This window comes from Rhinolophus ferrumequinum, chromosome 2 (genome assembly GCF_004115265.2).
Source record: "Rhinolophus ferrumequinum isolate MPI-CBG mRhiFer1 chromosome 2, mRhiFer1_v1.p, whole genome shotgun sequence".
NCBI classification, from domain to species: domain Eukaryota; kingdom Metazoa; phylum Chordata; class Mammalia; order Chiroptera; family Rhinolophidae; genus Rhinolophus; species Rhinolophus ferrumequinum.
The window spans coordinates 29655622-29679902 of NC_046285.1; the positions used below are offsets into that span (position 1 = coordinate 29655622).

At 40.8% G+C, this 24281-nt stretch overlaps 1 protein-coding gene across 2 annotated transcripts in view; it reads left to right on the forward strand.

The window, feature by feature from the left end:
• The first annotated feature begins 12737 nt into the window (after nucleotides 1–12737).
• TMEM45A (transmembrane protein 45A) overlaps nucleotides 12738–24281 on the forward strand; it is an 86951-nt gene continuing 75407 nt past the window's right edge. For both annotated transcript variants that reach the window (XM_033121956.1, XM_033121978.1), the window contains exon 1: nucleotides 12738–13047. The gene's annotated coding sequence lies outside the window, so the exon portion shown is untranslated. The remainder of the gene's footprint in view (nucleotides 13048–24281) is intronic.

The window sequence follows — 24281 nt, forward strand, 5'->3', positions numbered from 1 at the left end:
GTTCTCTTCTCTCTTTCTTCTCCTTCTTGTATGCCCATTATTCTTATATTGCTTTTTCTGATGGAGTCAGAAAGTTCTTGTAGAGTTCTTTCATTTCTTTTAAATCTCAAGTCTCTTTCTTCTTCCATCTGTGTAATTTCCAGGTTTCTATCTTTGATGTCACTGATTCTTTCCTCCATCTGGTCAACTCTACTACCTAAGCTGGCTATTTCATTCTTAATTTCTTCTATTGAGTTCTTCATCTCCAGAAATTCTATTTGGTTCTTTCTTAAAATTTCAATCTCTTTCGTAAAATGCTCATGTTGTTCTTTGATTGCGTTTCTGAGTTCATTAAACTGCCTTTCTGTGCTTTCTTGCATCTCGTTGAATTTTTTCAGAACTGCAATCTTGAATTCTCTGTCATTTAAGTCACATATTTCCATATCTTTAAGTTCCTTTTCTGGAGACTTTTCACTTTCTTTCTGAGCTGTCTTGTTGCCTTGGTTATTCATGGCAATTACTGATTTATTATTTCTCTTCCTAGACATCTACAGGAGTGGCTTCTGCAACAGGTTGATAGGAAGAGGTCTTTCTTTTGTTTTCCAGTACTTGTTAGTAGAATGTTTTATTTTCTCTCCGACTGCAGCCTTTTTTTTCTCTCTCACACGGTAGTGCTATGTTTTCTCTGCACTATTCCAGCTTCTCACACAATGGGGGGATTCCCTGGGAGACCGGCTTCTCCTCTGTTAATAGTTCGCCTGGGTGACAGGGCGCAGTGTCTGTGTGGGTATGCGGAGAGCTTTTGAAGTTACAAAGCTCTTCCTGCACCAGATTCAGAGCCCGTATGTTGCAGCAGTTCTGTTTACTACTGCAGGGATCCGCCCAGATAGGTGGGGCCAGGGGTGTGGTGAGTTGTCAGAGGTGGCCCAGAGCAAAGGCGGCAACCACCACCACAGCCTGTCCTGCTTCCACAGCTCTCTCCACTTTGTGGGAACTAGTTGGGCTACGAATCTGTGTCTGTGGTCCACAGTTCTCAGAACAGCAAATATTCTGTTCTTTTGATCTGACATTGCTACTGTTCTGCTTCTAGCACCGGGTAGGTGGGGGCGGAGCGAGCTCTGGGAGGGTAAGGAGGGGGCGACTAGTCTCAGTGCCTAAGGTTTCCATTCTCTGCTGGCAGTGAGGGCTTAAACCATCGTTTTCAGCCTTCTTCCCTCAGTCTTTTCTCCGAGGTCTCTGCTCTGAGCGTTGGGTTCAGCCGTGTTATATGCTGTCCCCTCAGCCCTGTGGGCCACAAGCGGAGCCCTAGCAGTCCCAGTTTTTCCCTCTCTGGCATCTGCCGTAGTTCCGGGATGCAGCGAGCTCGGGGCACTGAGCTAGGTCTGCGTACTGCACCTGCGCAGCTCCGTCTCCGCACTTCTCCCTTCCCTCCTCCCCCACTCACGCAATTCACCCACCTTTAGGTGAATTCAGTAGTGGGCCTCTTCGTCTTGCCTGTCTGCTGTGCAGGGAGTCCTTTGTGGAGTTATTGTTGTTTGATTAGTTGTAAATTCCAGGGGAGCTTTACAGAGGCTCACCTCACGCCGCCATTTTGCTGCCGTCTCTAACATCGTATTCTAACCTTGCATTACATAATTCTGTTTTGGCTGAATTCCTGCTGTAGCTTTGGAGCCAGTTATCATAGTAATTGGCTGAGCAGAGTTGTGTTCCATCTGCACATAGGGAGATGTGAGGGGGGAAAAAAACAACAATATGAACAGAGAAACTTCTATTTTTCCCAGCCTTTTGGCCCCAGCCTGTGCATACGCATGTGCCCAGCAGCTAGCAAGTGGTGTAAAACCCAGAGTGTAGCCACCTTATCTTGGCTGACGATCCCTGAGTCTCTCCCATGCTTACTGATTGCCAGGATCCATGTGTTCATTCAACAAAGATGTTTTGACGGCCTGCGCTGTGCTGGGGCTACAACAGTGAACAAAACAGATAAAAATCCTTGTCTTCCAGGAACTCACATTCCAGCGATAGAAGACAGATAGATAGTAAACGAAAATCTACACATCCCTGCCTCAGGGATAACTTGTTAAAAAAAAAAAAAAATTAGTGTGTCACTCTTTATCTTGAAGTCCTTGGCAGGCTCCTCATTATTTAAAGAATTAAATCAAAACCTTTTAGCATGATGTCAAACACCCATCCAGCTGGTTTTCAAACTTTAATGAAGAAAGACATTGTTTCAATCTCGCTTCCTCCCTTTGTTCTCCCTCCTCAGTGTTTTATGTACTATAGATCTTTCTTCACAGCTCATGTTTTCATTGCTATTGTGTAAATTGCCTTCGAGTGTTTTGGTGGAGGGATAAGTGCAAACAAATGAAAACTTTATAATGACTATTGTGTCTATTTGTTTAGATTTTCCGTTTGGGATGGGCACTGGTTAGCCATTCATTAAGGGGTAATAATGATGTACAGGTCATGAGCCGTTTCCATATGATTAAGGTGCCAACCAAGTACTTTCCCAGGAATCTCTCTTCTCATCTCTGAAATACATCTCCCACCTGTGATTAGTTAATGTGTTTAAAGGCGGCTCACTATGTTCTTATAAGCAAGTGGCTTACTTTCTCACCCCTCAATTTGCAAACATAGTAAGGTAATGACAAGTCAGTATTTCTGGGAAGTGCAGGAGTGAATAGAAAAAAACCCAACAACATGTTAAGGAGGGGGTATGACAGTAGCGAAATCGCAGGACTTTTAAAGATCACCTGATAAATAAATACTAGGGATATAATGTACACATGATGACTATAGGTACCGCTCCTGTATGATATATATGAAAACTGTTGAGAGTAAAACCTAAGAGTTCTCATTACAATAGAAAAAAAATTATCTTTTTTTCCCCAGTTCTTTTTATTATATCTATATGAGATGATGGATGTTAACTAAACTTATTGTGGTAATCATTTCACAATATATGTAAGTGAAACCTTTACACTGTATACCTGAAACACATACAGTGATGCATGTGAATTATATCTTAATAAAACTGGGAAAAAATAAAGATCATCTGATTCAAGACTATCACACTCAAATTCCTAGTCGAGGCAGGCACTCCTTTGGCAATGGGTCTGGCAGGTGTGCTTCAGACTCTTCTTGATGGCTGCCAGGGCTAGAAGGCAGCCTATTTCATTGTGTTGAAACTCTCATAGTTGATGCTGTTATTATCCTGCCATCCCTCTCCCCACCACCACAAAAAAGGTCCTTTCTCATCCTGAGCTGCAATCTCCCTTTTGTAAGAGCTCCAGCCACATGGAACTTGGTTTTTTTTCTTTCCCTCGAGTACCCTTCTGAATAGGTCTAGTCCCTCTCCTGAATGATGTCACTGCACTTCCTACAGGAGAGCACACATGCTCCCTGGTCTCATGGGGTTTCCTCAGGTGAAAATTCTGTGCCATCCATCATTTCTCGTGGAACCTGAGTTCCGCAGCCCCATCACCCTAAGTGCCTTCACTTGAACCTCTCTAGTTTGTCAATTTTCTGTGTAAAATATGGTATCCATAATAATAACTAGTAGGTGGTGCATAGTAAATGAAAATAAGAGGCTATTTACAATTCAAATTTGCAAATGTTTTAAAAAATTAATCCTTAGAGTTTGAGGAGGGTGAGATGTGATACTAAAAGTAAAAATTTGTTCAGCCTTTCTTGAAAGTACTTTGTGTCTTAAAAACATTAAAACTATCATTATTAGTTGACCTAGTAAATTTCCTTATAGGAATTTATTCTTAAGAAACAGTGGGGGTGGCTGGATGGCTCAGTTGTTTAAAGTGCTAGCTCTTAACAAGATTGCCGGTACGATTCCCACATGGGCCAGTCAACTGCACCCTCCACAATGAGATTGAAAACAACGACTTGACTTGGAGATGAGCTGTGCCCCCCACAACTAGATTGAAAAACAACGACTTGACATGGAGCTGATGGGTCCTGAAAAAACACACTGTTCCCCAATATTCCCCAGTTAAAAAAAACCACAAACACAAAAAGAAATAGTAATTGTGGCACAAAGTATTGGTGCTCAATGTTTTTATAGCATTATTTTATTTAAAAACACCATTTTAAAACAGTTTTACTATGATATAATTGTCATGTAATAAACTGCCCATATTACAGTGTACAATTGGATAATTTTTAAAATTTGTAATGAAATATACATAACATAAAATTGGCCAATTTAATAAATTTTGACACATGTATACACTCATGCTCCTCAGTAAGCCTTCCCTCTTTCTTCTTCCCATAACCCTCCTACACTGAGCCAGACAACCACGGATCTACTTTCTGTCACTATAAATTAATTTGCATTTTCTAGAAATTTGTAGACATGGAATCACACAGAATGAATTTTTTTTGTCTGACTTTTTTCACTCTGCCCTATTATTCTGAGATTCATCCATGTTGATTATTGCTGAGTAGTATTCTATGGAGGAGTATTCTATGGAGGTGCCACAATCTGTTTATGTCCTCACTTATTGATGGGCACTTGGGTTTTTTCTAGTTTTTGGTTATTACAAATAAAGTTTCTATATACATCATTAGTTGTATGTGGACATACGCTTTCATTCATTTAGGGATGGAATGGCTGGGCCATATGGTAAATTTATGTTTAGCTTTTTAAGAAACTATCAAACTATTTTCCAAAGTAGTTGTAGTATTTTACATCCCCCCGGCAGTATTCTAATTATCCCACATCCTTACCAACAGTTGTGGTCAATCTTTTTAATTTTAGCCATTCTAATAGGTATGTAGTGGTATCTCATTGTAGTTTCAATTTTCCATTTCCCAAATGACTGAACAAATATTGAACATCTTTTCAAATGCTTATTTGACATCAGTATATCTTTTTTTAATGAATTCTGTTCCAATATTTTGCCCATTTAAAAAAACTGGGTTGTATTTTGTTAATTTTTGATTTTTAAGAGTTCTTTATATTTTCTGGATATACGTTCTTATCAGATATGTGATGTGTTGGGGAAGTTGGGTAGGGTAGGGTCACGGTGAGTCAGCAGGGTAGAGCTTCAAAGCTCACCAGACCAATCAGATTCAGATTTGGCAGTAAGCGTAGGGGGTGGGCTCAACACAGGAAAGATGGCGCTTGCCTGCTGGCTGCACGGGAGGAGGACCTCCTTGCAGGGAATTGGTGACTGTCTTCCAGCTCTCAACCTGATGTAACACAACTCAGTCTGCTCCCTGTATGTCTCCAACACCCCCTGATTAAATGTCCCTCTGCGGGAGCCCAAAGTGAATGACTGGGAATGAGAAAGTCTGTGTGTGGGTCTTTTAAGAGAATGCCTGGGTTTCCCGCCGCCTTCCATCTCACCCGAATGGTCAGAATACCCACTGTTTTTCACAGCCAGATGTTGTGGGGACTCCTCTTTCCAGCACCAGTACTCTGGGCTGGGGAGACTGGTTTGCGGCAGGTGCCCCTAGCTTCTCCAGAGGGAACCTCCATGGCTGAGATTTCCCTCCTGGTTTTCAACCGCCGCAGGGAGGTTTGGGGCCTGTTTCACGTCTCCGCCCCTCCTACCAGCTTCACATAGCTTCTGTATATCCTTAATTATAAAACTTCCGTTCAGCTACACTACAGATAATTCTCCAGGTTCATTGTTCTATAATTTAGTTGTAATTTTAGTGTGTTCATGGAAGGAAGCAGGCACAATAAAACAAAATTATTTTTAAGTGTAATATACTACATGTTGATTTTTGAAAAATTAGAAGATAAGAAGCAGATAAAAATCACCCAAAACCCAATTACCTAGGCATACATGTGATGCATATTTTGGCAATGTTTTTCGAGTCTTTCTTTTCTAAACATTTTTTTCCATATTTATTTTGGAAGAAGCCTTAAATCCTTTAAGAAATTATATAATAAGCCACCATATTTCCTTCCTTTCCCTTCCTTCCTTCCTTTCTTTCTTCTTTACTATCCAATGGATGACAGGAGCTAGTAAATAAATGCTCCAGCCTTTAAGAGGACAATTATGGGAAACATTCTGTAGGATTCTTTTTTTAAAAAAAAAAAAAAAATTAAAAAAAAATTTTTTTTATTGGGGAACAGTGTTCCTCCAGGGCCCATCAGCTCCAAGTTGTTGTTCTTCAATCTAGTTGTGGAGGGCACAGCTCAGCTCCATGTCCAGTTGCCGTTGAGAGGTCGGGCTCTAAACAACTAAGCCATCCAGCCGCCACTACAGAAGCTCAGCTGCAGCTCGTTGTCTTCAATCTAGTTGTGGAGGGTGCAGCTCAGTGGCCCATGTGGGAATCGAACTGGCAACCCTGTTGTTCAGAGCTCGCACTCTAACCAGCTGAGCTATCTGGCCGCCCCTCTGTAGGATTCTTAAGTGGTCATTTGTGTATGCCAGTCCCTATGACCAACAATGATGTCCTTAGTAACAAAACCTATCAATGGCTATTCCTCCTTTCTTGTCTTGCTCTCTCTGCTCCCTTACTCCTGCTTTCTGGAATCACCTAGCAAGTGAACTATCTGCATCCAAGTTTTTACCCAGGCTCTGATTTTTTATTGGGAGGGAGGTGGGAAAGGAAACCCAAACTAAAGCACGCTACTGGAAATGATATGGAAAACTGATAAGTAAGATTGGCCTCTAGAATCAGATCACTTACTGATGCAATGACACCAAGGATCTCCTCGCTGTGGAAAAGGAGCAGTGATAATCTCTGGCACACCCTAGCATCACAATTACTCAGATTCTCAACTTTCATGCATTGGATGAGATATAAATGGAAGAGGAAACACTGGAACGCAACAGGGCCAGAAATAGTATTAAGAGACTAAATCACAAGAATTATAGAGTTGGCAGGCTTTTGTTAATTGCCTCAAATCCTCAAAGAAGAGACAGACAGGCTCAATTCAGCCAACCATTAACTTGATCCAAGCTATGAAAGCTAAAAGACCTCAAAGGCAGTGTTTAAAGAGACCCTCATTAATTGCAGGGATCAGGGTTCTGGTGATGAAAATCAAGTTTGAAATTTAGTAGAAAACATAGTAGAACTGTGAAGGAAAGTGAACAAGTAGCTTTGATATGTCTCCTATGCTAAAACCAGAGCCCTGACCAAGACGTGATACTCTGAGACCTGCAAGGGAGATATTTGAGTAGATATGCCAGAGAATCTTGAGCTCTCGATTTCCCTAAACACTTAGGTTGGCAGAATCAGTTGCCTTTTCTTTGTTAGAGGAGAGTAGTCTCATTTTGCCTGGTAACCATGAAAGACCCTCTGAGGTGGTTGCTTCACAGGGCACTGTTCATCCTTCTTAAAGTTTGCCCACTATATTTCACTACCTCTAAACAGATAGTCCAAGTGGAGAAATACAGTTCTGTCACCAAGATAAAATATCTTCTTTCCCCCAAAGAATTGTGGGACGCAGCTAAAATGAACTAGCAGAAACCAGCAGACTATATGTAAACACTGGAGTACATGGGGTGAAATATAAAACCAGATAGGGAAGAGTTTATTGACATGGTAGCACTCTTATGGCTTAGAATTTAATAACCTGGTGAGGACACTTGGAGTCTGTCTTAGTAGCCTGCTGGAATGCCTCCTTGAAGCTTAGGCAAGATTGATAGTAAAAGAGTTGGAAATGCCAGAACTACCTTGGCAGAGGATTGAGGAAGGGGTCAGAGGGCTCAACAATTTGAAATTAGAGTGGATTTATGATATGAGACAAGAGAACCCATCCCTTGATCACGTTATCCAACAGGGCCCAGAGGACACTCCATTGATTAAGGTATTAAGGAATTTACTAGTAAAGGGATGGGGCATTTGGTGTCTTTGAGCAGTGATGGCTGTTCACTGCAGGCTAGGGCTGATGGTAGGAGATGCTGCCATAGTCCTGGGCTCCCTAAAAGCAATAATAGGATTTCAGAATATGGGAGTGCAGGTGAGACAACTAATCTCAGATGCAAGAGTGGATTTAATGACTGTAAAGGGAAACAAGGTCAGAGTCACAACCACAGGGATGGGTGTTGATGGCTAATAGACAGGGTGCTCCTGTCAACAACTGTGGAGACGCTGAGATTTTACCTCCATGTCATCTAACAAGTTAGTCTGCCACAGTGTCATGGATGGTGACAAAGAACACGAGACTCCCAGGTCAGAGATAAAGGGCAGTGAATTACTCAGTAATGACAGCAGCCAAGGTATCATTTGAGCTGGTTCTCAGAACCCCAAATCATACAGAATGGGAGACAGTTGATGCTTGAACATATAGTGTGTTCCTGAGTTTAGAAAACCCTAATATTTTAGAGTGGCTTACAAGCACACTTTTCTAACCTCCGCCCTGGAAGGATACATTATCTGTATTATCAGACAAAAATGCCCTCTGTTCTGGAAGAAGACATTATTTCTATTTTCCAAGGCTGTTTGCTCTGCAAACATTCTTGAGAAGATAGACTGGAAGAAAGGCTGTCAGTTCTTCTGCTCACAAGACATGCAGAAGAAACCTGAGGCATCCATGGAGAATTGTCTCCCCAAAAATATACATCCCTTGTTTCTACATCTTCTTCAGTTGGAACATATTTTCCCATGAGTATGCCATGCCATCGCCCATCTGATTAATCTGATCAACAGGGGCTGGGATGAGATCTGTTTAATTTGGCTCAGACATCATTTAAATAAGGCTACGATCCACAGGACTTTGAGCAGCAGGATTGGCTGCAACAGTAACCTCAAACCCTCCTCCGTCTCCACCAGGGTCCTGGATTCAACCAGCAGAATATCCCATAAACCCCATAAACCATCAGGGTCTACCTTAGACAGCCAAGAGGCTTTCTCTTTACATTTCTGTGTTGACCTTTCCACTTGGCCCGAGGCCTTAATCTAGATTCAGCGGTATATATTTGCAATTGTACAGACTCTGCCTTGGCCCATAGGAGACAGTCTATCATCCCTACCAATCCTGGCCAGTGAGCTGAAGCTGACCTGAATGCCTTTGAGGACGAAAGTGGTATCATCGTTTCCTTCGGCTAAAGTAAAGAGTAAATTTTGCACCATCTTTTCTACTCGGATGACTCCTATTGTAGGGAAAATTGCTAGCAGGGTGTGCATAAGTACTGAGTCACTTATCCTTCTGGGAAGTTTCTCCAAGTAACCAAGGGTAGTCTTGTTGTTTCAAATCACAGAACTCCTCTGTGATTTGAAAGTTACTGAACTGCTAGTAGTGTTCGTTTAGACACTTGTAGATCTCTTATGACCATTCCAAAGAGGCTACTCACGGTATTTTGGGGAGGGAAACACATTAATGCTTGGCTTTCATTTCAAGAATTACCTTCCTGCTGGACACACATGGTGTCCCTGGAAAGACCAGGGTGTTGATAATTATTGGGGCTGCTCAGGGAAGTCTGTATCATTGAGGGTTGGGGGTCACAGATTGACAGTGCCTCCAATGTGGCCTCCTGACTAGCTGGGAAGCCTTATTTTTCCCAGTTAAATTAGAGTAATTGAGGTTATTCCTTGTTTTTGTAAAAACTACCTGAGGGTAGTCAGTCTAATCTGTCCTGTTTGTCCGATATTTGAGTGGCAATTTTCTCATCTCAAGGGATGACTGAGAATGGGAGTGAAGAAGACATTCAGAGGTGTTGACAGGTGTTCTGTGGGCAAGGTACAGAAGCTGGAGCTATCTTTTGCTGTTTCCAATAGACTTTTTGGTAAGGGAAAGGGGAATGGCTATCAAATTAAGGTCAGAGCTATTTGACAGGGAATGACAGACCCACAGTGTTATCTAAGATGCTTGCAACACTTTGGGAGAGTTGCATCAAGGCATTTTCCTTGGGAACAAGGAAAGGCTCCAGGGGCAGCTATGAAAGACAAAATATAATTAATGTTCCCCTACTCCTTCCTATGTCCCAGGGTTTGCGGTGTCCCTCCTCAGGTGCCAGGGTTATTGTTCTCTATTCACCTCTGTAAAATCAGTGTGTTCATTCCAGTAGCTATAAATGTACCTCTTTCCCAATCATATTCTATGCACACCCACATCTTTTTGTTTGTTTTCATACCCACATCTTTTGTCCAGAGGGTAAGGTATAAGAGGGACAAGCACATTTTAATGAAACTTACAGAGATCCCTTGTTCCCCATTTGGACCTGCACAAGCTACTGTAGGAGGACTTGGTGAGCAGTGTACTAAACTGTTCTTTATCCTTATGATCTAAGACTGTGTCAATCCAACAAGAGAAGGCAGCTGGCTGAGCCAGAATTAAGTTTGAATCCCTAGACTCCCTTTGGGTCAGGCTGCTGTGTGGAGGATGTACCAGCTCAGCTGGCCTAGTGTTGCCATTAGGGAAAAGAATAACTTCATGCCCCCAAATGGTCAAGGCGGAATTCCCAATTTTTAAAATACTTCTGTATAACGCTCTACACATTTCATCCAGAACACGACCCAGAAAGTCTGAGAGGCAATTATTCCTTTCTGGAGAGAGCTGCATTCAGTGACAAAACTGCTTTACTAAGTAGTGTGAACAAGGAGGAGGTGAGGGAGAGAGTCAGAAACATTTTTTTTTAAATTAAACTTTTAATTTTGAGATAATTATAGGTGCACATACAATTGTAAGAAATAATACAGAGAGATCTTAGGTACCCTTTAACTAGTCTTCTCCAATGGTAACATTTTGCAGGATTATAGTACACCATCTCAACAACAGTCCATGGATCCAGTCAAGCTACAGAATATTTCCCTCATCACGAGGATCCCTTATGTTGCCTTTTTATAGTCACACTCATTTCCCTCCCACTCCACCACCTTTCTAACCCCTGGCAACTATGAATCTGTTCTCCATTTCTATAATTTTGTCATTGCAAGGATGTTATATAAATAGAATAACAAAGTAGGTATGGAAAGCATCTAGTCTTTCACAGTACATGTAATGTTAGCTGTATGTTTTTTGTAGGTGCTCTTTGTCAAATTATGAAAATGTCTCTCTATTCCTATTTTTATGAGCATTTTTATGGTGCTGAATTTTGTCAAATGCTTGTTCTACATCAGTTGATATGTTTGCATGTGATTTTTATTCTGTAGGCTGTCAATATCATGTTATATTGATTGATTTTTGAATATTGAAGAAGCCTGTTATCCCTGGAAAAAAACCCACTCGGTTATGGTATGTAATTATTTTTATATATTGCTGAATTCTATTTGCTAATATTTTGTTAAGATTTTTCATGTCTATATTCAGGAGGGATATTGGTGAGCAGTTTTCATGTTTTGTTTTGTGTTTCTTTGGTTATACATCAGAGTAACACTGTCTTCACAAAGTGAATTGGGAACTAGTCTCTCTTATTTTCTGAAAAAGATTATTATGTGAAATTAGTGTTAATTCTTCTTTAAACATTTGGTAGAGTTCTACAGTGAAACCTATCTGGGCCTGGAGATTTATTTTTTGGATGTATTTAAAGTATGAATTAAATTTCCTTAATAGTTATAGGGGTATTCAAATTATTTATTTCATATTGAGTGAATTGTGGTAACTTGTGTTTTTCAAGGAACGGTCCATTTCATTTAAGTCATATTTATGTGTTGAGTTGTCTTATTTTCTTCTTGATGCCTGCAAGGTCTGTAGTGAGATCCTGGTTCGTCCCTCATTGGTAATTCGCGTTCTCTCTCTCTCTCTCTCTCTCTCTCTCTCTCTCTCTCTCTCTCTCTCTCTCGTCTCTTTTTGTCAGTTGTGCTAACTGCCAATTATATTGATCTTTTTAAAAACCTAGCTCCTTGTTTTCACTTTATTATAGTCTTGTGAGGGTAAAAGTCTAGTTTCTCCTCTTGGCCTCTGCTGGTGGGGATGTGGGCGGAGCCACAGTTTTTTTGTGTAGTGTTTGGCTGTGGTATAGCTATTATTATCTTAACTATCCAATGAATGTGCTCTTGCCATCTTAATATTTCATTGACGTCATATATCTGTAAACATCCTTAAGTTATAATGGCAATTAATTTGCAAATCAACCAACCAGTCAATCCTTCCACGATTTCCCCAGGATCAAAACATTTTTTACTGCACTGCTGTTTAAATTATCACAGAACCAACTAACATTTTTCCTTTTCCTACCACTACCACCACCCAACAACAAAAAACCCAAACCAACCAAAGCACTGTAACCAACCCTGCGCTTCTCCGCAGAAACAACCACCATCTAGTTAACAAGGAGTTCAAGGAAGGATTCATTAAGGCTTTTCTGCAACAAAAGAATACTGTCCTCAGGAACAGACTCTTTAATTTTAAAATTCGCTCCCTGGAGAAAGTGGGGAGAAGGAACTCCTGAAGCGTGTCCTGCCGGCCCTGTTGGAGCATGGGCATCCCGGAGCCCAAGTCCCTTCCCCTCGGCACCGCAGGGAATTTAAGCGAGCGCCAGGCGCGCCTTGATGTCATCCCAAGAAACGATTTAAATCATGCTGTTTAAACAAAACAGCCTAACTGCCTAAAAGGATGGATACAACACGGGCCTGGGTGCGGAGGGCCCCCTTTCGGCCCCGGGCCCCTCTAGGGCTTGAGGCCGCCAAGTGCCACATCAGCGCCCGCGCTGCACTTCCAGGTTCCTGAAGAGGATGGAGCGAGCTGGCCCGGCGGGCGGGGGCGGGCCCTAGGCCGGCTGGAGTGGCGGGCTGGCGGGCCACTAGGCGGCGAGCGAGGCGCCACGGCCACCAATCAGCTGGAGGTTTGGGTAGCCGCAGCTGCCGAGGTTTGTGCCCCGCGGGGAACCAGATGAGGCACATCTGGACAGCTGCGCTGAGGAAGTGTGCAGCCCCTTCGCGGGCCGGACTTCAGCTGAGCACGTCCCCCACGTCCTCTCCTGGCCACTTATTATTTATTCATTTCCCCGCAAAAGCAAACAAGGATCCAAGTTTTAAACTTTCCCTCCCTCCCCGCTAATGCGAGAGGGGGCCAGATCCTATCCAACACACAGTTTAAGTTTCATGGGGCTCTGGGATCAAAAGAACAGAAACAGCAACAACAAAAGCCCAGCCGCTGTCTCATTTAAAACTGGCAAAGCGGGGGAAATAAAGTGTTGAGTAAACAGACCGAGTTGGGTAAGTTTTGGATACGTGCTGTCTCTCGTATTTCCCCTGCTGTGATTACTATTCTGTCTTTTTGCTGTTTTCACTAGTTTTCTCTTCATCAGGGAAAGGAAAATATCTCTTGCTGCCACAAACTCCTCAGATCCTTGTCTTCCTTTTCTCCTGCTTTGCTAAGATTGTAATTTAATTTAACTTTTTGGTCATTTGTATGCCACTTTTAAAATTCCTGGTAATTGAAATTTAATGTCTATCCTGTTGTAAGACTCTCCTAACTTCAAAGTTGAACCTACCGATAAATTTATTTTTCTATTTTTTTTCTGGGAAAGAGTATACATTTGTAAAGCCGAAATCTTTATACATCCTCCGCTCTCTGACTGTTTTGATGGAAGATTGAGAAATTTACCGAGCTTAGTCACAGTTAACAAAACTTTTGCTTCTGTTACTAGGATGTTTAGTATTAGATTATTTAAAACCTCAATTACATAGGTAATTGCTGTTTCATTTAATTTGAATGTAGTTGTAACCCAAATGTATCTTTTCTATATTCTCCTACCCATAGTGGGAGTCCCAAATTCCTTTATGATTGCTAAAAAACACCTTAAACGTGTGACAAACAACTAACAGTGTGTATCAATAACATATACCGTAGTTATATATTAATCCTATAAATCTATCAAAATAATATTCAGAATGATTGTTAGATGTGTATGCTCGCAGTTACTTCTGGTATATATTTCAGGATTTAGAAATGGAAATTATGGCAAATATTGAGCTAGGTGAATGGCCTGAGGCCCATTCCATTTGAAACATCTATAGTTCTCTCTGTTTAAGCAACATTTTGGATTTGAGAATTTGTCATATATTATTAATGTCATGACAGATCTGGCCAGAATTGATCTATAATTTTTGGTTCAGAAAGCAGTAAGTGAGAATATTTGAAGCAGTAGGTACCATAATTGCAAGTTACAGAGCATGTTTTTGATTCAGAAAGGCAATGCATATAGTGGGTAGAACCATCAAAATGGTTTTCAGGGATGCAGGGTTAGAAGGAACAGTGTTGTAGAGAAACAATATACAGGGCCAGCTGGCTTGGTTTAATTCATAACCACACCGTTTGACATTGGGCAAGTTACTCAGCTCGTCTGTGCCTCAGTTTCCGCCTCTGTAATGTGGAGATAATAGCAGCACCTACCTTGTGGGGTTGTCTTGAGGACTGAGTGAGTTAACATATGTTAAACACTGAGAATAATTCTGGCACATAGTCAGTCTGTGCTGTTGTACTCACCCTTCATTGCCTTTCTAGTTTCCTCTGCTGCATGTCAGTTTCCCAGCCACCATTCTGACCTCTGTGCTAGCAACCAGTGTTTACTGAGAGCTGACCACTTGTTAGTGATGCACTAACAGTATAAAGCTGTAAAGGAGAGAGTCTTGCGAGGGGAGTGAACTAGAATTTATCAAATGCCTTAGAAAGATCTAGAAGGTTCTGGGAGTGCAGAGGATGGAAAGAGGGCATCTTATTGTAGGGTGGCTTCATGAAAGGGTTGGCATTTCTGGGAAAAGATTTTTCCAAACAGTTTTAATGAGGGGAAAGGTATCATAGAATAGCAGCTAGCAGGCATACTACAGTGTTTCCCCCAAAATAAGACCTACGCTGAAAATAAGCCCCAATTGAGATTGTCAGCCAGACAGATGCATTTAGTACATATGACGATGCTCCAGAAGAAGATGACATGACTGTATTTGAAGAAATGTAGATTGATGTACATGAAACAATAAGACATCCCCTGAAAATATGTCCTAATGCGTCTTTTGGAGCACAGATTAATATAAGACCCGGTCTTATTTTTGGGGAAATACGGTAGGAGGAAGGGAAAGCCTGGGGAAAGCACTGAGGATCTATCTTCCCGGGCATCGGGTTGTGATGCAGGATAATCGGTGAAGGTTAGTGGGAAGAGAGGTTGGAAAGATGGGAGAGGTGGGAGAGGATGGCATGGAGAGCCCAAAGGGGAAGGAGAGACTTGGCAGGTAGGTTGATGGGAAATGGCAAGCTGAACTGGCAGCGGTTACATGTGGCATTGTTTCTGGAATGATCAATCTCTGGAGTCTGGTCTCCACGTCTTGCCCAGCGTACTCTAGTCATTTGCTCCACTGCTTCTGTGACCTGTCTTCAAGCTGTGTGGGCAGAGCTGACCAATGAGTCTGGGCCCCACTTTTGGACTCATTCTGTGGTGGCTGTCTTGGAGCTCTGTTGAAATGGTCTGTCATTCTGGACTATTATTTTTGAGAAATAGGCCAGGTCCTAAAGTGTTTGATATGGATAATTGTTTCACCCCTCCCCTGTCCCCAAACGACACAGTGTTTGCAGAATAGCTGTTTCTTATTCTGCTGAGAGAATCGTCTATTCACATGTTAATACTTACAACTTCATAATTTACAATTATTGAAGGAGATAAGACTTTTAGTATATACCTAAGTGGAAAGTCAGTTTGGAGATCTCTTGCTTTTTCTTCCTCCAGGGCACTGAGCTGTGTCAGACAGAACCTGAGTCTGGCCCTGGTATGGCTGCTGACCACCTGTGTGACCTCAGGCAAGACACTGAGCCATTATGGCCCTCTTTGTGCCATCATCTGTAAAAGGATTTCTAAGGTCCCTTCTCCCTTGGATGATCTTTTATTCTTCTCCCTTCATCTCTGGGACAGTCTGTTGCTTACAGATGGCTATTTGATACATCTATGGCTAATGTTTTCTGACCACTTAATTCATGGCAGACATTGTTCTGAGTGCTTTACATGTCTTAGCACATGTAAACCTCTCAACAAACCTGTGAGAGTTGGTACCTATTAGGTGAGGAGACAGAGGCACAGGCAGATTAAGAAATTTGCCCAAGGTCACACAGTGGCAGATGCATACTTGGACAGTGTTATGCCAGAGCCCAAGCCTTAACCACTGGTCTACACTACCTTAGGTTTAATACAGCGGGGCTGCTCGTCTCGTTTGTGGTGGTGGTGGTATTCAAGAAGTTCATGGAAGGAGGATCATTAGAGGAACTGAGTTGGTAAAATTTCCCTGGAAGGGAAATTCCAACATGAGTCTTGTTTATGGGATGTGCTGCACATGGAGACAGAAGACGTTTTATTTATTAGGTGGAGCTCATTGCAGATAAGCACTCTGTCTTTTCATCTTGTTTGAACAGAACCACCATAGTCCCTGGACTTATAATAGACATTCAATAAAGGTCAGTTGAGGGTTTGTCTCCTTTGAAAAACTGAAACAGAGTGTTCGAGTCAAAAGTAATGGTTTCCCTTTTATTTATTTACCTGCTTTCTTCCCATTCTACAACTCTCTGTTAACCTTTGTTCGTAGTTTGGTTAATATCCTTCCAGTCCTTCTCCAAGAGTCAACTCACAGGTGTAGAACTAAACACAAATATAATTAAAAATATAAATGGGACCACAGTGTTTTTATTTTAAAAAACAGAGTGACTATGAAATGTTCCCAGGCCTGTGGAAAAATGGGGCAGATGCCAGGTACACATTCTACTCCTGGTTTTTGGACATTCTGTTTTCTTGTCCTATTTCTGGAGATGCTCTGGTTTGGGGATAAGAACTTCTCATGGTGAAGGACCAATGTAGGGCTATTTTAGGTGTCCCATTATTAATCATACCCAGTCTGGATTTCACATCTTTTAGGGAATTCATTATTGAAGTTTTTAATGTATTGAATTAACTTTAAAATATTATTTGGGGGCCGGCCCGGTGGCTCAGGTGGTTAGAGCTCCGTGCTCCTAACTCCGAAGGCTGCCGGTTCAATTCCCACATGGGCCAGTGGGCTCTCAACCACAAGGTTGCCAGTTTAATTCCTCGAGTCCCGCAAGGGATGGTGGGCTCCGCCCTCTGCAACTAAGATTGAACACGGAACCTTGAGCTGAGCTGCGCCCCAAATGGCTCAGTTGGTTGGAGCGCGTCCTCTCAACCACAAGGTTGCCGGTTCCACTCCCACAAGGGATGGTGGGCTGTGCCCCCTGCAACTAGAAAATGGCAACTGGACCTGGAGCTGAGCTGCGCCCTCCACAACTAAGACTGAAAGGACAACAACTTGAAGCTGAACGGCACCCTCCACAACTAAGATTGAAAGGACAACAACTTGACTTGGTAAAAAGTCCTGGAAGTACACACTGTTCCTCAATAAAGTTCTGTTCCCCCCAAAAAAAAATATTATTTGGAAAATATTTTCATTTGCTTTTTATCTCATTACTTTAATGTAGTCACTCTTTCTAGTATAACACACTAAGCACACAGACTTTGGAGTCAGAATGTGAGGGTTTCAATCCCAGATCTGCTTCTTACTAGTGTACCTTGAGCAAGTCACTTTTTCTTTGAGGCTTTATTATCTGTAAAATGGGCATATCAATAGGCATTAAATGAGAAAATAAATATAAATTATTTAGCATAGTGTCTGAATCACAGTAAAGCCTATACATGTTAGTATTTCATTTTTTTTAAAGTACAATTTATCAAACTTTTTCTTTTTTCCCCCCTTTCTTCTGCCTCCCCGCACCCCCACCCTTTCAGTTCAAGCTGTTGTTTCTCAGTCTAGTTGTGTAGGACACAGCTCCCTGGCCCATGCTGGTATTATGACCCTTGCTCTTCCCGGGGCTGAGGGAGTCTGTCACCAGTCATCTGTCGGCTGTACACAGCGGTTCACGGCAGCTCTCGCCGGCTGCCGGCCGCTTACGCTGGCTGTGGGCCACTCACGCTGGCTGCTGGTCACTCACACTGGCCACTAGCCGCTCACGGAGGCACTCGGTAGCCCACAGCAGCTCCAGCTGACCTCTGGCTGCTCACGGCAGCCCAGCTCCAGGGAGAGCTGTTGTTCACAATCTTAGCTGTAGAGGGCGCAGCTCACTGGCCCGTGTGGGAACCTAACCGGTAACCTCGGTGTTAGGAATATGGCGCTCCAACCACCTGAGACACCCGGGCTGGCTCTATTTCATTTTTTTTATTATGGTAAAATATAACGTAAAATTTGGCATTTTAACCATTTCTAATTGTATAGTTCAGTGGTATTAAATACATTCACACTGGTGTGCAATGATCACCACTATTCATTTTCAGAACTTTTTCATCAAACTTAAACTTCATGCTCATTAAATAATAACTCTATTATCCTTGCTGTCAGCCGTTGGCAACCACCAGTTTACTTTCTCTCTCTATGAATTTGACTACCATCGGTGCCTCATATAAGTGGAATTATACAACATTTGTCCTTTTATGACTGGTTTATTTCACTTACCATAGGTTTTCAATGTTCATCCATGTTGTAGCATGTGTCAGAATTTCATTATAGTCATACATCCCTTACAGATGGGGATCCATTCCGAAAAATGCTGGTTAGGCATTTTCGTTGTGTGAACATAGAGTGCACTTACACAAACCTAGGTGGTATGGCCCCCTATACACCTAGGCTAATACACATGGCATAGCCTAATGCTTCTAGGTGACAAGTCTGTACAGTATATTACTGTACTGAATACTGTAGGCAATTGTAACACAATGGTAAGGATTTGTGTATCTACACATAGAAAAGGAACACTAAAATGTGTGTGTGTACCCATGCATGTGCCAGAATGCCTCGTGGGGAGCAGGAGGAGGGCTGTGGAGGGAGGAGCCATCTGAGTGAGAGTAGAGCTCAGGAGGAGGGAGGGAGGAAGGGAGAGAGGGAAGGAAGAGAACGGGAGAGAAAGGGAGAGCAGCAATCAAGAGACCCAGAGAGAGAACACTTGAGATGAGAAATAATAAAAGGGAAAGGGGTGGAGGAGAGAGGGAGAGAGGGATAGGCCTGTGAGGAAAGAGCTAAAGAGAAACTGAGGAAGGGAAGTGAGTTTGTGTGCATGGGATGCGTGTGCACGTGAGTGCGGGGGGCTCCCCTTCTCCCCAGCCCTCTGCTGCTTTCGCACTAACTCCAGGCCCAGCTACGCAGTAGGCATGGGGCAGACAGGCAGGATGCTGAACCCCTCATTGATTTAAACCATCCAGAGCTAGCAGTAAGGTCAACATCTTCGTGGGGTCCAGCCTTTTCTTTCAGCATCACAAGTAAACTTTTTGCTTATACTCCTTTTACTCTTATGGGACCACTGTCGTATATGTGGTCCGTTGTTGACAGAAACATCATCATGTGGTGTGTGACTGTTTTTAAGGCTGAATAATATTCTATTGTGTGCATACACCACATTTTGTTTATCTGTTCATCTGCTGATGGACATTTGGGTTGTTTCCATCTGTGGTGGGTAATTTTTGTTTCAACTTGACGAGGCCACAATACCCAGATATTTGGTTCAATATTATTCTAGCTATTTTTGTGAAGTTATTTTTTAGATGAAATTAACATTTAAATTAGTAGACAGTTGAGTAAAGCAGATTATTCTCCATGATGTGGGTAGGCCTCATCCCACCATTTGAAGGCCTCAATACAAAAGGACTGACCTCCACTGAAGAAGAGGGAATTCTGCCAACAGACTGCCTTTGGACTTGAACTGCAGCACCAGTTCTTCCCTGGGTTTCCAGGTCGTTGGCCTGCCCTGAAGAGTTTGGACTTGCCAAACTCCAGTCACGTGAGCTAATTCCTAAAATCTCTCTCTCTCTCTCTCTCTCTCTCTCTCTCTCTCTCTCTCTCTCTCTGTATGTTTATCTTACGGTTCTATTTCTCTGGAGAATCTGACAAATACACTGTCTTTTGGCTATTGCGAATAATGCTGCTATGAACAGTGGTGTATAAATGTCTGTTGGAGTTCCTGCTTTCAGTTCTTTTGGGTACATACCCAGAAATGTAATTGCAGGATCATAAAGTAATTCAATTTTTCATTTTTTGAGGAACTGCTGTACTGTTTTTCATAGCAGCTGCACCATTTTACATTCCCTTTTGCAATGCACAAGTGTTCCAGTTTCTTCACATCCTTGCCAACACTTGCTATTGTTTTTGTTTTTTTAATAATAGCCGTCCTTGTGGGTATAAAGTGATATCTCATTGTGGTTTTGATTTGCATTTCCCTAATGATTAGTGATGGTGAGCATCTTTTCTTGAGCTTATTGGTCATTTGTATATCTTCTTTGAAGGAATGTCTATTCATCTTTTGCTCATTCTTAAGTCAGTTTCCTTTTTTATTTTGGTGTTCATTTTTGGTTATTGAATTGTAGGAGTTCTTCATATATTCTTAATATTAACTACTTATTAGTTATATGATTTGCAGATATTTTCTTCCATTACCTGGTTTGCCTTTTTAGTCTGTTGATTGTGTCCTTTGATACTCAAAATTTTTTATTTTAATGTAATCCAATTAATTTATTTTTTCTTTTGTTTCCTGTGGTTTCAGTGTTACACATCCAAGAAATCATTCCCAAATCAAATGTCATAAGGATTTTCTTCTAAGAGCTTTATAGTTTTAGTTCTGATGTTTAGTTTTTTTTTGTCTATTTTGATTTAACTTTTATATATATATGATGGAGATAAGGGCCCAACTTTATTCTTTTGCATGTGGATATTTAAGCAATTCACTTATCAATCATTATAATGTTCATCTCTATATAAACATCATTAGCATAGATATAGCCATAGTATAAAAACATTGATTCATTCTTGACTTATTTTTTAAATTCTATCTAAACTCCTATTTTTTTCCTCCTAGAATTACTCAAAATTTCTACTCTTTTGATTGTTAATAGTCCCAAGGAAGAAAGATTATCCCTGTGTTGAAAAGACATTTGTTGCTGATAGCTTTTCTTCCTTCCACCCTTCTTTCCTTCCTTCCTTCCATCCTTTCTTTCTTCCTAGCCCTCCTTATCTTTCTTTGGCTTTTAGAATGAAAATAGTAATCTATGTATGTTGAAAAAATTGAAACAGAGTGTATAGAGTCAAAAGCAATGGTTTCTCCTTTATTTACCTGCTTTCACCTATCCCATTAATCTCCCCAGAGGTATCCTTTGTTAATAGTTTAGCCTGTATCCTTCCAGACCTCCAAGAATCCACTTAAGTATAGATCTAAACATAAATATAATTTTAAAATGTAAATGAGACTATATTATATTTATTGTTCTGCCTTTGCTTTTTTTACTCAACAATATCTGTGCACATACAAATACATACACATATACATGTATAATATACATATTGCAACTTGTCAGTTGAAACATACAGATCTTTGTGAGTATATTTTGACATGGAGAATAGATAATGGAACTCAAATGGAAGAATGTTCTTTTGCTGTAGAAGACCAAACCACTTAGAGTAACAGTGGCATTGGGCTAAGCTTGTCAAGCCAAGCTTGTTTGCACTGTTTCCTCTCTATGGACTTTTAGCTTCTCTGTAAGTCATCTGACTGTTTCCATTCTCCTATGGCTTTCGGAGCTCCTGCCATGGACTCTGACAACTCAGCTGCCTCAGTGAAACATTGGAAGATGAGTCCTTTCTCATGCACCTGCCACCACTCTGACCAGCCTGGGCCCTTCTGGTACCATCAATTATTCTAAAGTGGAAAAGGTCCAGAGACAAATACTTCCTTTCTTCCTCACTGTCTAGAGCAAATGTTGCTATCCTCCATGGCTTTGTTTTTTCCCGTTTCTTATAAAAAGTGACCAGCACTTTCCATGGCAAGGAAGTGAGTGGTGTGTCCTTACCTTTCTCCATGTTGCCTAAAATTCTATAGCTTCTAAAATATATATACATTACTTTCCTGAATTCCCTTCAATACATGAGAAAATTGATTTTTAGAAAAGTAATATTATATGCCTAAGGAAATCGATGTTAAGAAAGGTAAATTTTGCTATTTGTCTAGTAAATGAGGAATATGAAAATTTACCTGATTGTAGTGTTCTTTTCATTAAACATTTCTGCAGCCTTCAAAAGACAGCACACTAAATATAATCAATAATGTAAAGATTTTGTAGGGTGTCAGATGGGCACTTGTCTCATTAGGGAGACCACTTCATGGATGGTGTAGATGCCTGTCCACTGTGCTGTACACCTGAAGCTGAAGCTGAATAATATTGTATGTCAACTATAATTTAATATGTATGTAGTCACGGGATGTGGAGTACAGCATAGGGAATAGAGTCAATGGAATTCAGAGGGGTAATAGATTGGGGAATGGGGTTATCACTTTGTGAGGGGTGTAAATGTCTAACTATTACCTTGTTTTGTACACCTGAAACCAATAATAATAATAATAATAATAATAATAATAATAATAATAATAAAAAACACAGCACACTAGCCTTGAGAATTCTAGTCTAGTACCATGTTACATAACTAATTGTGTAGCTAAATCACCTGGGGAGCTTTTAAAAAAAACATGCCTGCTCTTGTCCCGCTCCTGGAGGTTCTTTTTTCAATAGGTGTTGAAGGAGCCCAGGCATCTGTGAAAAGCTTCCAGGAGCAAGCTGATGCTTGGTCCAGATTTAGTCCAGATTTTGGCTGGAGTTTCCCAGCCAAAGGTAGAAACCCTTACAGGTAGTCTGGGATCCTTTATTCCCAATGCTCAGAACTGGCCCAAGCAGTCACAGTAGGAGAAAAGCTCTTCATGGGTCATAATTAAATGAAGAGGTGTGATGATGGATGTTAACCAGATTTATCATGGTGATTATTTCACAATATATACATATATTGAATCATTATGTTGTATATCTGAAATTACTATACTGTTATATGTCAACTATATCTCAGTTAAAAAACAGCAAAAAATAAATTGGATGGGAACCTCTTCTTCTTGGGGATGTTTACAGTGGTTCCTTTTTCATCGTATGGCCTCATTCCCATGAAAACTCACTTCTTTAAGCTGAAAAGTGAACTCTTTCTCACCAAATTATGTAGTGTTCCCATTAACTTCACTTTTCTCAGAGCCAAAGTACCCTCAGTGCTGTAGGTATTTCCTGGTAGTAACTTAGGTGTTTAAGAGGCATCTGAATTCTTTCCTAATGATCTGAAAGTATAATTAGTCTGTTTTATGACTTGAGTCAACAACGAGGGTGGCCAAACAGACCCAGTTCCTTGTGCAGAGAGACAGTGTCTGTCTCTGGCCTAGAGTCTACCACCTGTTACATTTTCAGTAAAAGGTATTATATTTAATTTTTCATAAATTTAATAGAAGAAAAAAAACAAGTGAAATGTAAGGAATTTCTGAATTTCAGGTGGTAAATGTTTTTTAGAGGGTCAATTTTTTAAAAATATGTTTTTTTAGTTTTTCAATTACAGTGGATATACAATATTATATTAGTTTCAGGGTTACAACATAGTGATTAGACATTTATATACATTACAAAGTGATCACCACAATAAGTCTACCATCTGACACTAATACATAGTTATTACAGTATTATTATTATATTATTGATTATATTCCTTATGCTATATCCTACATTCTCATGACTATTTCGTAGCTACCAATTTGTACTTCTTAACGCCCCCACGCCCTTCACCCATCTCTTCAAACCACCCATCTGACAACCATTAAAATGTTCTCTGTATCTACAAGTCTGTTTCTATTTTCATTGTTTGTTTATTTTGTTCTTTAGATTCCATATATAAGTGGCAATATAACATTTGTCTTTCTCTGTCTGACTTACTCCACTCAGTACAATAACCTCTAGGTCCATCTAAGGTTGTTGCAGATGGCAAGATTTCATTCCTTTTTATGGCTGGGTAATATTCCACTGTTTATATGTACCACCTCTTCTTTTCCATTCATCCATTGATGGACACCCAGATTGCCTCCATATCTTAGCTACTGTAAATAATGCTGCAATAAACATATATGGATGTACATGTCCCTTCAAAGTAGTGGTTTGGGTTTCTTCAGATAAATACCCAGAAGTGGGATTACTGGGACCTTCTTCGTCTCTTCTTATAGCTTTTATTTTAAAGTCTTTTTGTCTGATATAAGAACTGCTACTCTAGTTTTTTTGTTTATTTTCATTTCCATTTTCATGAAATACCTTTTTCCATTCCTTTACTTTCAGTCTGTGTGGGTCTTTGGATCTGAAGTGAATCTAGTATAGACAGTATATGAAAGGGTTTTGTTTTCTTATCCATTCAGACACCCTATGTCTTTTGTTTGGAATATTTCATCCATTTACATTTAAAGTAAATATTGATACATATATCGTTATTGCCATTTTGTTATTCACATTTTTTATCTTTCTTCTTTTTCTTCTTAAAGAAGTCCCCTTAATATTTCTTGTAATTCTGGTTTGGGGGTG